Here is a 14,946-nt window from a genome sequence, read left to right as displayed (position 1 = left end):
CGATTCTGGTGTAAAGAACAGGGTTCCTTCGAAAAAGCTGGTAGGGGCGGTGGAATGGCGAGTCGCGGAGGACCGGCGTTGAGCTGCTCCCGGGGGAGTTCAACTTCCCGTCGCGCTCGTTTGTTCTGTCGATTTCTCTTTCGCTTGATCGTGCGGAGATTCTGTCCTCGAGGGGGTAGGACTTTCGGGTCCACTAAAATTATTTATTTATTTAGTCGATCTCTCTCGGACCCGGTCGGAAGCGAACAAAAGGAAATCGTCACGAGCTCAGGGGCGTCAGTGGACCGGCTGAGTCCGCGACAGCGACGAAGACGCCGGGAGCCAAGTCAGGCCCAAGACAACGCCAACGACCGCCGCGAACCTGATGCCTACACCGACCGACCCACGATCACGGGGTGACAGTGAACCGGCTGAATTCGCGACAGCGACGAAGACGCCGGGAGTCAAGCCAGACCCGCGACAACGCCAACGACCGCCGCGAACCCTATGCCTACACCGATCGACCCAAAATAATAAGCTTCCGGGGATCCGACAATCGATAGACCGTTTGAAAAGGGGGGCGATAACGCGAAAAAGGAAAGGATCAAGAGAATTACGGGACTTACTACTTTGATGAATTCTTGGTCATTGGGATTCTCTCCGAAATGGACGTTGGACTCGTCGGTGGGTGAGTCGGGGCGACTGATGGTTCGTCGGATCTGTTGCACTGACTCTAAACGTGGAGTCGAGACTCGAAACGAATGAGATCCCAATTATAATACCGAGCAATAGGTAGACGCAACAATATGCAGGTTAAAACTTGGAAGACTGAGAAAATTTCTCTGAGAGGGAATCCTGTGATGTCGCGATTTAAATAGGAAGGTTCGAAGGCTGGAAGGAGTGGATTTCGTGTGGGATGTGTCTGGTTTTCGTTTAAAGGATTTCTGGTTGGCGGGATGTTTCTAATTATTATTTAAGGGAACTCTTATTGGGCGAGATGTTTCTCACCCAAGAGGTAGATTTTGAGTTTACGCCTATCCTAGAAATCTAGAGACGGTTATCGATTTTTCCGGTTTTCCACTGGTGAGCCTCCTCTTAAGGCCCCCACTGTCTTATTAAGGGTGTAACCCATCGGTTCTTCCAGTGACGCATTTGTTTTTCGGCTATCACCGATTTCTCTTTTATTGGGGTTCCTCACTTATCTCGCGACCCTGTTTTTATGTCGACAGACGATCCATACTTCTCAATTTTAAGTGCAGTTTTATTGCAAACAGAAACTTCCCCCACGTGCTCTTAAGATTTCTAAAAGCACGTATTAGGTTATGTTTCTGTTTGTTGGAACATCGCACGGCTAGTTTTGAGTGAGTCGCGCGATATAATACAGATCCCCATCATCCCCCGTCTGGAATTAAGGCCCCTTTCTGCGCGTCGTGTCGCAGGGTTTATAGTTATGGGCCAGACGAGGTTGACGAGAATCTGGTCACCATATCCCCCATCTGTTAGTAATTTGTCATCTAAGAGGTTGCTTTTAGTTGCCCAAGCAAATAGGTAGTTTGATCATAAAAAAAGGAATGTGAGGAGATCTAACCTCACCCCCCGATCGATAACCGTCCGTGCTCGGTTTGTTTATCCTAATCTTAAGGGCTTATCTTAGGCGCATAAGAATTCCCGCAAAAAAGGGATATCGTGGAGTCCGCAGGACGTAACACTCGAAATCATAAATATCTCAAAAAGATAAAGTGACCATTAATGCAAACAATGTGAAAAAACATAAATGCAATTATAAATCTCAGAAAAGAAATATACATTTATACATAAGTGATGGAATAATGCGTGACTCTGATTGGCAAACTTATTCTAAATCGAATGAATAATCGCAGAAATTAATGAGTAAATTATTCTAAATTATTCATATATCGCAAGTTAATAAGATAATCTTATGCAAAACTATATTTGTCTAAAGTATTAACTTATAGTAAAAGACGGAATTGATATGTATCAAGTAAACGCATTAATCCATAAAATCAATGAACAAGACAATATAGAAATTATAGATAACATATCATAAATTGCAACTCAGCAGCATAGCATTTGCATTAATTAGAAATTGAAAAGGAAAGATCGCTCGAAGTCTAATAATTACATCTAATGAAAGAGCGTTCGCATTATGTAAGCTATATATTTAATGTAAAAAGATTAATCGTATTAAACGCAGCAATATCGTTAATGCTCGACCAGTTAACGCAATTTAACGCACCGCACTACAGATTTGTCATGAAAAAAAGTAGAACTCGTTATTATATTTCACAAGAGACAATGTAAATTAACGCGTAGTTGCAACCGTATAATTATTTGAGTACTCAAATGCATGAGAAGGAAGCTTCTCTTGAGTGCTCAAATGCATGAGAAGAAATCTTCTCTTACGGCCTCGTCGATTTTTATCGCGAAGGCTCGGATACGGGATCGTAATGCCCGGCTTAATGTGATCCCGATACACGAATAAGAGAGCTCTCGAATGTTCCAAAATCAAGGATCGCCTTTTTACTAACGAACTTTAGCCAAACTTTAGCTAAATTTGATCCATAATTCTTTAACCAGAACAACGAGAGTTACCTGTGTCGGGACTTCCACTGTCCGTGGAAGGATTCTCCGCAGTAGAGGAATGCGACCTCAATAGCAAGAAGAATCCAATAGTAATTCAAGGCCTTTGTATTGCCTTCGCCACTCAGATTGGCTGCAATGGCGGATGTCTCTCCTCTCCTCTCGTTTTGTATATGTCGGCGTCGTCTAGCCTCTATATAAGTCTTCTCCTTGGTACTTAATACCGAGCACAACTTTAAATCGGTATACGGATTCAGTAAATCTGATCACGCAAGTATAGTAAAGCAAAGGCTACGAGTCCGCTTGACTCGACACGCGTGACTTGTCACAACGAAAGACGGATGCGTAATGATCGCACGCTCGCTCGAGAACAATCTCACTTCCGTGAAGAACCCGGAAATCGGGTGGCGCTACATCGCCGCACGGATGCACCGCTGCGCGCGCAACACTCTCTATGTATGTTACTATGGGCTCGCACTGGTCCCGCTAGAGCTTTTCACGGACTCGGTTGTTGACTCGAAAATTGCAACAGATGGCAGCACACCACTGTTCCTATGTCGATACAGCGCGGTATTTCAAACATCGTCTTTTACTATTTAATGAGCGATGACAGTTGGAGTGCATCCGCTTCGTCAATTGACAACCGCTATTTTATGGTTTCCGCTATTTCGTGTGATAAAATGAGTGATTTCACGAAAGAAAGAAATCGTGGAGTCAACAGGACGTAACACGGCTGAGTACGCGGTTTTTATAGTGGCATCTTCGAACGTTAGCCGAATTCGCTGTGTTGCGATATGCTGGTGGGCCAATAGAGGAGCAATTGTGGGAGATTTTTCTCCAACTGTCATTTGTTAGAATTATCTAACTTCCAGAGGATTCCGAGGACACTTAAGGTGGAAGCACATAAAATTGCAGGAGCCATAAGCAGAATGCAGAAGCCATATGCGCATGCGCTATGGTATCTGTTAGAGCTCTACGGATACCATAGCGCATGCGCATATGGCTTCTGCTTTCTGCTCATGGCTTCTGCAATTTTATGTGCTTCCACCTTTAGACCATCCGGCAAATATTTGCGACTGATAACCTGAGTATTTTTCTCGCGTTATCAGTCGGACGCTTCGTCGCCGAAGATGAAACCAGATTCTTTTCTGTTCTTTGATTTCTGCCGATATTTCCGACGCTGCCGAGTCGCGCTTGAATTACTATCTATCGTATGGTAAGTTTCGCCAGAAGGCGAAGTTACTTAATTTTTTATAGATAAATAGAATTATAACGAAGATTAAGATCGAGACAAAGGCAAAAGGTTATAAAGTGAAAGACAATTAATAAATGATCAATTCTGAAGAGAATTTTGAAAAGAAGTAAAATTTAATTTGCGTGACGTCACACGCATAAAGGGTGCTTATAAGACACAATTAAGAGGGACTTAGGCGCGAAATGAGATGTTACATCAAAGAAGAAATATCAAACTCTGAGATATTACGGAGTATTGGTTAGAAGGATAGCGAAGGAAATTTAAGGCTATCCAGAGGAGGGGGTGTGGGAAGACGTAAAAAGATCTTATGTTATCTCGGGTACACGCTGGAAGGGCGCGTGCCTCGAATCGAACGCACCTTTCGATGGCTTACAATGGGTCAACGTTTGTAAGGACGCTAGGACATTTTCCGAGAGCGGTCTGATCGTTGGTCTCTTTTCAGGTGAAGGATTTTACTCTCATTACCTGGGATCGGACCAAGTGTGATTTGAGAGGATACGGAGCTGAGGGCGGGGTCTTAACTTAATAAATAAATGGAGATTTTTTTAAATTGACATAAGTATTTATTATAAGAATAATATAATAACATTACAAACTAAACATTTCGTGTAATATAAAAAAAAACGAGTGCGATTTTTAATTATATAAACAGTTCTTAAACATTCTATGTAGATTCGGGAAGGGTTGCATAGGTTTGTTTTACAAAAGTTTCTATTGATTCAAAACGCGCAGTAATTTCGTTAAAATTTAATTCTGGCGCAGACAAATTTTCTATTATATCTTCCGTTAGATCTATGACTGGTGTAAGCGCGGTCAGGTTGATTATTTCGATGGCGGATGGGTTAATAGTTTTTGTCGTTGGCGCGGAATGTAATTTGTTTAGGCGGCGCAGTTTGGCCAGGGCGTCCTCGGAGATGAATCTCCCGGAGAGAACGGATGTTATAACGGGAGAATGGTTCTGCCGATTCTGGTGTTGCAGAATGCGTTCTTGTTGTTTCTTCCCTGCTCTATTTTTCCATACCATCTAGGAAAAGGATTCTTAATTACTCCAAGCGGATAACGCTAAAGCAATTAAGTGGGAGAATAACTCTAAGGAGGAAACAGCGGATTGACAGGAGATCCTGAGCGAACATCGCTAGGACAAGGAGAATTCTTAATTAATCTGAGCGAATAATACTGAAGTAAATAAGCAGGAGAATAGAGAATTAACTGCAGGTGATACTTTCATCCAAAAAGAAGTTGGAGCCAGACAAATAGCTGTTTTTATTTTTATATTGTATTTATATTGTATTTTTGTTTTTATATTATATTGTATTTTTGGTGATTTGTTTTGTTTTTCTCACGGAACTTTTCGTCAGTTATCGCTCGTTAGAGGATTAAATTAAACGAAAATGTTATTATCACGAATCGAGACGTTAGATCCAAACCAATGTCAATAGATGAAATTCTCAGGTTCTCGCGTTAGTCTGTTATTATCTAAGTTGAAAGGCTTCTCACGAAATTTCCATGATAACTCCTTGATTTATGGCGACTTAACGTTATTATCGACCGGTGCGAGCAATTTCGACAAATAGATTCTGCTTAATTTTGTCTGAGAAATTCGTCTCTTCGATTTTACACTTATAAAAATAATTTGCTTGCCGATCGACAAATACCGCTCTGGTTCTTATCCTAAAGATAATTTTTATTGGGAAAATTTCTTACGAAATGTTCCCACGAAAGGTCCTTACGAAAGAAGAGAATCGTGGAGTCCACAGGACGTAACACTTATACACCCAAATATGTTATTACTCATCTCCATTCCCTCAATCCACACCTTTTATTCCAAACATCCCACACGTCCCAACATAAGTCAACAAAATCTTATTAATTCAGTTATATGTACGTCATGTTAAATAATTTACAAATTTGTAGAGAAAGTGCAAATGTTGTTAGATAGTGGGACAATATAGAACATCACGATATCTAGCCTACTAAATGTTACAACTTAACGGACTAGTAGTGGAATTACTAGCTGCTGAATCCCTAACCTAATACACAAAGCGACAGTGTAGTTCAAGGTGTCATAGAGTTAATACGTTAAATTGGAGGTTTGGAGCGGTACTCATATTTAAGATCGTCTCATGTTTGTCTTCAGATGCTACGACTCGTTTTATTGGTTATGAATTAAATATCTGAAGATAAACCTGAGACTATTTGAGATAACAGCTGAATTAATGTACACTCTCTGTACTTAAAGTGAAATAGGTATATGTTTGAAATTTGACGAAAGCGAGAAGGGAAGTTTTAGTGTAGTCTTATGTGCAACAATAAAAAACAAACCTTAAAGATCTTACTATGAATACCGGCTTTGGTGTGTTACTACGTAAGATTAGTTTACAAACTTTTATTTTGCAATCAATCTATTTCACAGATTCTTAGTCGCTTTTTGTTGCATGCAAAACTAAGATATATCTTTAGTGTAGTCTATTTAGCAAATAACGTATGATGTACATTTTTATTGTGTACGATAAAGACGTTTCGGGACGTTACAAGTACCAAGTATTTGTAAAAAAATATGAGGCACTGGGTCACATGACCTTTGTCGAACCACTCAGCAAAGATCAACGTGGCTACTTCCTTTCGCGTCATGGGGCCCTCAACGAGTCCAGCACCACAACCAAGTTGAGATTCGTCTTCAACGGTTCACGGAGAATAAACGACAAGTCTCAACAGACATCTTGCAGTAGGACCGAACCTGCTACCGGCTATCTCGGATGTCGTTATGAGGTGGAGACGATATCAACTTGTTACAGCTACAGATATTGAGAAAATGTACTTATAGCTGTTGGATCCCGAGGACCGCGACCCTGTGGACAGATTCAACGATCATGCTGAGTTGAATCAGGGTCTCCCCGGTTGTTGGAAAACTTACGCTGACAATTGAGTTACCTAGGTACAAAGAACACTGCCTAGTGCACGATGGCACCATGTAAGGGACAACAAGAATCCCGCCGGTTGTACTTCCCAAGAGCACACACCTGGTGGCCTACTCGAACACAATCACTGGTGGTATGGTCCTCCATGGATGGCATCGGCGGCAGATCCGTGAACACAATGGAAGTCCTTCCTTCAAGTTTCTGGACCAACTACCTGAGACGAGATCCACCTTCTACGTCACCAAAGTGGAGTCTGACGAGCAGACAGCAGAGTTTACACGGCTCTCGTTACTACATCGAATATTGAGAGTCACAGTCTGGGCTTTCCGATGGTTAAAGACGCGGTACTACCGGCAACCATTCTCGATCGACGAGATTTGAGAATCACAAAAGCGGTGGCTCCGCGTCAGCCAGAGATGGGTGTACATTTTGGAGGTAAGATTGTTGAAGGAGGGCAAGGCGAACTGCATCCGCGGACAACTCAGCAAACTGACACCATTTCTGGACTCGTATGGCATCATGCGAGTTGGCTGGCTGAAGCACTCTCTTCTGGGCTTTGACGAGTGGCATCCAGCCATACTGCCTCCACAGTCCTACTTTACCACACTGTGCGTGGACGCATACTATCGTCGAACGCTCTACATTTGACGTTGGAACCGCTGAGACAGTAGTTCTGGGTCTCATGCGGCAGAATAATGATGACGCAACGCATCCGCGAATGCGTCACATGTGCGCGATGGCGGGCGGCATCGCCTCAGTCATTAATGAATGACCTATCACAAAAGAGTCACCTCGGGCGACCCTTTTTCGGTGTGGACTACGCCAAACCTGTCGCACTGCGTATGACTCCCGGACGATGACAAAAGAACCGCATGGGGTTTGCGGTATTTGTTTGCTTGGCCACAAGAGCTGTCTATCTGGAGGCTGTTTCGGACTACACCGCGGACGCATTCGTGGCAACATTCTGCAAGTTTGTGTCCCACCGAGGCTTGCAGAACAATGCGCAGCGACTGCGGTACAAACTTTATCGGAGCTTATGCACCACTCCGGAACTCCGAGTCGCCAGCGCAAAGACACGAAACATCGTGGACAAGGTTGCCTAAGAGGGAGTTGAGTGACGATTCAATCCCCCAACATCACAACACTTTGGCGGCATTTGGGAGGCAGCCGGTAAATCAATGAAGCTCAACTTTTGGCGTGTCATTGGCGAGGCAGCACTTACATATAGCTATGTTCCTTGACAAGGTAAAGGCATGCTTTAACTACAGGCCACTGCAAGTGATTGCGGACGATCCGGAGGACTTGGAGGCACTCACACCAGGACATTTCTTTATTGGAGCCCTGTTGAAGACACTGTCCGAACAATTGTCGAGCAAGTACCCACTAACCGCTTGAACCGCTGGAGGCTCTTCCAACAGATGCGCGACTATTTCTGGTCACACGAATGCAGGGGCTACAACAAGGGCAAAGTGGTAGAAGAACAGCCTCGACATTCAAGAGGGCCAACTATGCCTCATACGGAACGAGATGATCCCGTCAAGCCGATGGCCACTTGCTCGCGTGGTTAAGATGCACCCTAATGAAGATGACTGCATCCGGGTAATCACCATCAAGACTGCCTCAACTGATATGATATGATCGAATAGTCGTAAAATTGGTGCCGCTATTGACCGCCGAACACCAAAGGAAAGATCGCACTAATAACTATATAAATTCTCGATTATGATACTAAAAAGAACCATGTGTCGCCGCGAAGCCGCAAAAAGTTAGGCCAGTAAACTTATACTATAACTATACATATATTATACTGGAATGTGAACTTTTATGCTAGCGGCGAGCTTTTGATTGGTCAATTTAATTGTTGTCAAAAAGTACAGCAACAGAAAAGGACAGGTTGACCACAATTCTCTTTCTTATTCGTCCAGTTTTTTTCTTAAACTCTAGACTTCTTACTCTAGACTTCTAAAGTAGAGTTTATTCCAGTATGGTATATAGTTCACTGCGTTAGGATAACATGTGGAACAAGTATCAATCATGCATGGCACAGTCACAATCGATCAATTGAACACGTCGTCAGCGCTTGATGAGGCGGGCAGTATGCTCGAAATCATGACTTACACATGTCTAAGATTGTTAATATTAAAAAGATACTATTTAAATTTGACGATGTATCGTTCAATTGGCAACATCACCTTCCTTTGTCTCTACACCGTTAATTGTCAATATACACGCTTTATTTAACGAATAATACAAGGGAAGGTGACAACAAGAAACAAGCGTTTTGACAAACAAAATAACATCAAAATAGCTGTTGCGTTCTAATAACCGTCTAGATATAGAAGAATGTTATAGTCATGCACGAAACGTTACAGAAATTTCTCAAAAGTAGAGGGGACAAATAGCGTATCCCTCAACGTCCACGCGTCCAGTTGTTCGCTTATCAATCACGTAACCGATTCGCAGAGCCTGATCAAGATATAAGTGTACTGGAGTGTGCACTAGCTTGTCATAAAACTTGTTTGACTAATGTAAGAGTAGTTGACTCTCAGTAATATACACATGCGTCTTGTATAACAGAGAAAGATAGAGATCCCAATTTAACTGTCTATCTCCCAATTTAACATGGCAGTGCACACTCTAGTGTACTTATATCTCATTGCGCATAGCATTCTATAAAACATTATGACGTCTTAAAGACGTCTAAAAAAATGTTATATATTTTACAAGACATTTTATAAAACTATCAAAGATGTCATTATGACGTCTTTAAGACGTCTTATATTCCCAACTTATGTTTTTGATACATCTCAGAGACGTTTTACTTTGGACCACTTTTAGGTATATTGTAAAATAAAAATTAATAATAGGAAAGTGCGTTAACAAGAAGAAAAATATAAAAAAAAGCTAACGTTGCTTATAATAATTATAATATCGATCTAAAAGGATGCCACTGCTTTATTATAAGAGTAGACTCTACATATAACTGAGTAATTAAATTGTGCCAAACCGTGATTTATATATCTTATAGTTTTTATATATTATACTTATATACCGTTTATCACACACATATTTTACGTACGAGAAACAGCATCCCGTCGGATGCCATCTAACAGCCATGATATGTACAAATTGTCACGTCATATGTATTTTAGTCGATAATGTAAATATTTGTGTATGTTCCAAAAAAATGTCTCATAAAAGACAACTTTTAGACGTCTTTCTAAGATGTCATAAAAACGTCACTCTAATAAAGTCTTTAAGACTTTTATTTTTAAGACAGTTATTTTTCTAAGATGTCTTATAGACGTTTTTTTGGTAATGTCTTAAAGACGTCTTTTTTAAAGACGTCATTAAGATATGCGTGTTGTCAGGGACGATATATTGAGATTTACAACTTTTCGCGCGCTTTGTCGTGATTATGGAAATCTGTCGAATTCAGCATTGAAAGCAGCGTTGATCTAAAAGTAAAATACATTGTAGACACCTTGTACATATTCTGTACATAATGCATTTAAGAGTATAATTATACAAGTGTTTGTTTCAATATCGTATATATCTTTCGTCTACTTTTCAATCTTGAGTCGCTCGTATTCGGGTCTCAACTCGCAGTAGATTCGTCAACATTTTTGGATATCTCACAACATTCGCATTTTGTCTATATTAGGTACTTTCCATCAGTTAATGACACAAGTTGACACAAGCGTCTTTGTTGCTCACTAGATGTTGAAAAGAGACAGAATGACGCTTGTGTCGACTTAAGTCGCTAAATGAAAAGCACACATTATTAGTTGTAGTTATATAGTCTTATGTTATATTACAATATATAAAATTAATACATTATTTCTAAGACGCTCTTCAATAAGAACTATTGAAAACCGGTGATTTTAGTTTAAATGGACGTATTTTGACGCCTGTTTATCCTGTAACTCCAATTAATCCTATTTTCACCATCAACGCTCCTACGTCACCTACATATATAAATATTTGTATATGTTCCAAATATCATTTCCTTACATTTGTGTGTGTAAAATAACAATTGAATATTTCGTAATCTTTAATAGTATCAACATTTTTATAGCACAATTTTTTTAAATAAATTGTTTATCTTTTGGTTACTGTAAATAGGTACTTATTTGATGGTAATATGTGTTATATAAAAGGGTTATAAGCTAAAATATAGGTTAACATGAAAGGATCGAAAAACTTCACACTCAGCGATGGATAGAATTTTTAAACACAGAATTTAGTTTAAAAGGAAGCAACGTGTCGAGACGGCGGTGATGATACTGTGTACTCAAAGTACGATGAAAACGGAAACTGCTTCAGACTGGAAGTGTCTCGAAGTACGTAGAGTCGCGGTTTTTATAGAAAATTAAGGAGGCGAGTTTAATCTTTAGGATGCATGATTTGATTGGTGGAGTTTTCTTCCGATTGTGGCTTAGATTTTGGTTTTCTGCCTATCTCTTGGCGAGTTAGCGAAAAATCCTTGCGTATGAAGCAATTCCTAATTAGTGGTTTTCCATTGGCGAATTCAGAGAGCTTCTGGTGGCAGTAATCGTTGAAGGTCTCATTCTTTCGCCCTTCACGTGCTTCGAATTGTTTTCTAAGTTTGAATTTTCCGAGCCGTTGGTCGAAGATGGATGTCCTAGCCGTTGACAGTTGATAGTTCGAAATTACGAATCCGTATTTGGGAGCGTGCGATTCCGTGTGGTATATTCGGTCGGCTTCGAACCCCTGCCTTCAAGCTTGTCTTTCGCTGCTTGCGATATTCAGCTCCCTAAGCTGCCTTTTCCGCGCGCATTTGCCCGCGTCATTGCTTTGGTCACGTAACCCGCATTTCTCTGTGTAAATAACTTGTAAGTATCAGTAATTTTAATTATAGACATTTCGTTAAAAAACTTTACATAAACTTCTTAATAATCTTTGAACTCTAATTCCTTCACCCATTCGCGCATATTTATTTAAAAACTAAAATGATAAAAGTGTCCAGACATAGGTACATGTCCAGGCACATTGGTACATTTATTACCTTAGTATATGTACTATAATTTTCAACTTATATATTATATAATAATTTCAATCAAGTGCCAGGCAATCTCTTCGCAGAAATTAAAAAAACTCGTTTGTAGATGCTTTCAGATAGATAGATACTTCCATAGGAATTCACTTTTTTTCAAAACAATTTGTGAAAGTGGTCGAACAAATTATGTTTTCGAAAATTAATATAAAAATCCTGAAAGTCAAAATATCGTTATGTAATGATTTTATGACGAGTCACTGTACAGTCACTGTACAGTCATTTTGGAGTCAGTGATCAAACTCTGACTTTTTCCTGTTATTTTGATATCACAATGACATTATCTTGATTTTTTGTTCTTTTCGGTATGTAATGAATATATATTGAATTACGGTCTAAAGCGGTGGTAAAGTTTAGATGAGCATTATTGCGATTTAAAACAATCGAGATCAACCTTAATATATAGAGATTAACGCACAATCGATCAACATTAACAGTAGAATTGTGACCGATTCACAACTCTATGTGCAATTGTGATAGATATATAATCGATTTAACCACGATTAAAATCAATTGCAACGATTATAAGATCGTACTGGAGTGTTAAGGTTTGCTGAAATCAACTCTTTTTATTGAAATTTGAGGTGTCAATCTGTGTTTTTTTTTTATTAGAATCACAAACTGATACTAAACGTTTATTTACTGTTTATTTGGCGGAATAAGTGTTTCAAAGATTTCTTTTTCCTCGATGTCATTGGTCAATCGAACTTTTTAAAACATTTGAAGCAACAAGAAAAACGTGTTTGTTGACATGTGCTTCATATGTTAATTTTATTAGTTTATGACTTTCCCGCTTATTTTTTTCTTTGTACTTTTATATATGTTCCATTGTCTTATTAACTTTATAATTTTTTTCCATTGTTTGACTTATTTAATTTGTTTATGTGATATGTTAGTTTAAATATTATGTTACGACTGAAGAAGACTCAGTGAAGTTGTATCGTACCAATTTATATATGTATTTACTAATTAATAAGTTTATGATTTAACATCTACCGTTGCTCAATTATTGGCCCCTTTTCTTTCAATTTTGTTGGTAAGTTGAAGAATCAAGAAAATATAAAATGCAAAAAAATTATATGATTAAATAAAATTTTGAATTTAATGGAATGTATTATAGTGGACAACTTAATATAACATTATAAATGTATAGTGCTAAAACAATGTAATAATATGTTGAAATAATTATACGTAAAATAACAGTAAGTTTATAATATAATAAAATTGCATTAATATAATACATTAAAATATATTGAAATGGTAAAATAATAGTAGTGTGTTAAAACAGGTGTGTAATAAAGTAATAATAATAATAATGATAATGACAATGACAATGACAATGACAATGACAATGACAATGATAATGATACATTAGAATGTATTGGTATAATATGTTACGTCTAACCCCGGGACTAGAATAAGAAAATTTGGGAAGCAAAGGAAAGGCTAACCAGAGGGGTCAGGGTAAGGAAGGACGCAACTAGATACTTGCAAATGTCGCTCGCAGGTACACGCTCTGAGGCGCGTAGCGCGAGCCGAACGCACTTTTATGACTCAGGAAAGGTCAACGTCCGTAGGGACGCTAGGACGCCTTCCGTGAGTGGTGCGATCGTCGGGCCTCTTTTAAGTCAAGGAATTTAATCCCTTTAACTTAGGATCGGACCTCGTGCGATTTCAAGAGGGGGGTGGTACTGAGGGTGAGGTCTTAAATTAAAGAAAGAATGGAGGTGTTTTTAACATAAATACTTATTTGCACTACGGTCGAAGCGGTCGACGGGGTCGGGGATGGTCCTCTGGAAGTCGTGGAGGAGGGGGAATCGGGAAGTTCCCCGGGACGAACCGGGGAATATGAAGATTCGAGCAGGAGGGAAGGATCAGGGGTGACGGGGACGACGCGATAGGGGAGCACGCGACAAACAAAGCAAGAAGGCGGATTAGGAGGAGGCGGCAAGGGTGGTTCCTCCGGAAGGGCTGGTGAAGGGGGCGGAGCGTTGACTTGTTCCCGGGGAAGTTCAACCTCCCTTCGCGCCCGCTTGTTCTGTCGATTTCTCTTCCGCTTGATCGTGCGGAGATTCTGTCCTCGAAGGGGTGGAACTTTCGGGTCCACTAAAATTATTTTATTTATTTAGTGGTCGATCTCCCTCGGACCCGGTCGGAAGCATACAAAACGAACAAGGAAATCGTTACGAGCTCAGGGCGTCAGTGAACCAGCTGAGTCTGCGACAGCAACGAAGACGCCGGGGGTCAAAGGCCGATAAGTCAGCCAGACCCACGACAACGCCAACGACCGCCGCAAACCTAATGCCTACACCGATCGACCCAAACCCACGATAATATCGGGGTGACAGTGAACCGGCTGAATCCGCGACAGGGACGAAGACGCCGGGAGTCAAGCCAGACCCGCGACAACGCCAACGACCGCCGCGAACCCAATGCCTACACCGATCGACCCAAATCTGCGATGCTAATAGACTCGTTATAATAAACTCCCGGGGATCCAACAATCGATAGACCACTTAATATGCGATAACGCAAAAAAGAAAAAGGATTGAGAGACTTACTACTTGATAAGCTTTCGAACGTTGGAGCGGATTCCTTCTCATTGCGTTTGGCTGGATGCTTTGGGCCCGGTGGGTAGGCTCTCGTCGAGTTTAAGTCTGCGCACAGATTTGAACTTTAAACTCAAGATTTTGAAGGTGATATTGCTCGTAGACAGATGAACTGAATTAAGAGGTGGAGTCCCGCGATGTCGCGATTTATATAGGAAAGTTCCAAGGATGGAAAGGGTGGATTTCGTTGTGGGAGGTGTCTGGTTTTCGTTTTGGGAACTTCTGGTTGGCGAGATGTTTCTAATTTTTGTTTAAAGGATTTCTTATTGGGCGAGATATTTCTCACCCAAGAAGTAGATTTTAAGTTTTCGCCTATCCTAGAAAGCTAGAGACGGTTATCGATTTTTTCGGTTTTCCATTAGTGAGTCGTCTCGTAAGGTTTCCACTGTCCTATCAGGGGTGCAATCCAGCGATTCTTCCAGTTACTCATCTTATTTTTCGGCTATCGCCGATTTCTCTTTTATTAGGGGTCTGAATTCTTAGTTTATCTTGGGACCCTATTTTCAG

The sequence above is a fragment of the Temnothorax longispinosus genome, chromosome 7 (assembly GCF_030848805.1).
Source record: "Temnothorax longispinosus isolate EJ_2023e chromosome 7, Tlon_JGU_v1, whole genome shotgun sequence".
NCBI classification, from domain to species: domain Eukaryota; kingdom Metazoa; phylum Arthropoda; class Insecta; order Hymenoptera; family Formicidae; genus Temnothorax; species Temnothorax longispinosus.
Note: the sequence above shows the minus strand (reverse complement) of the source record.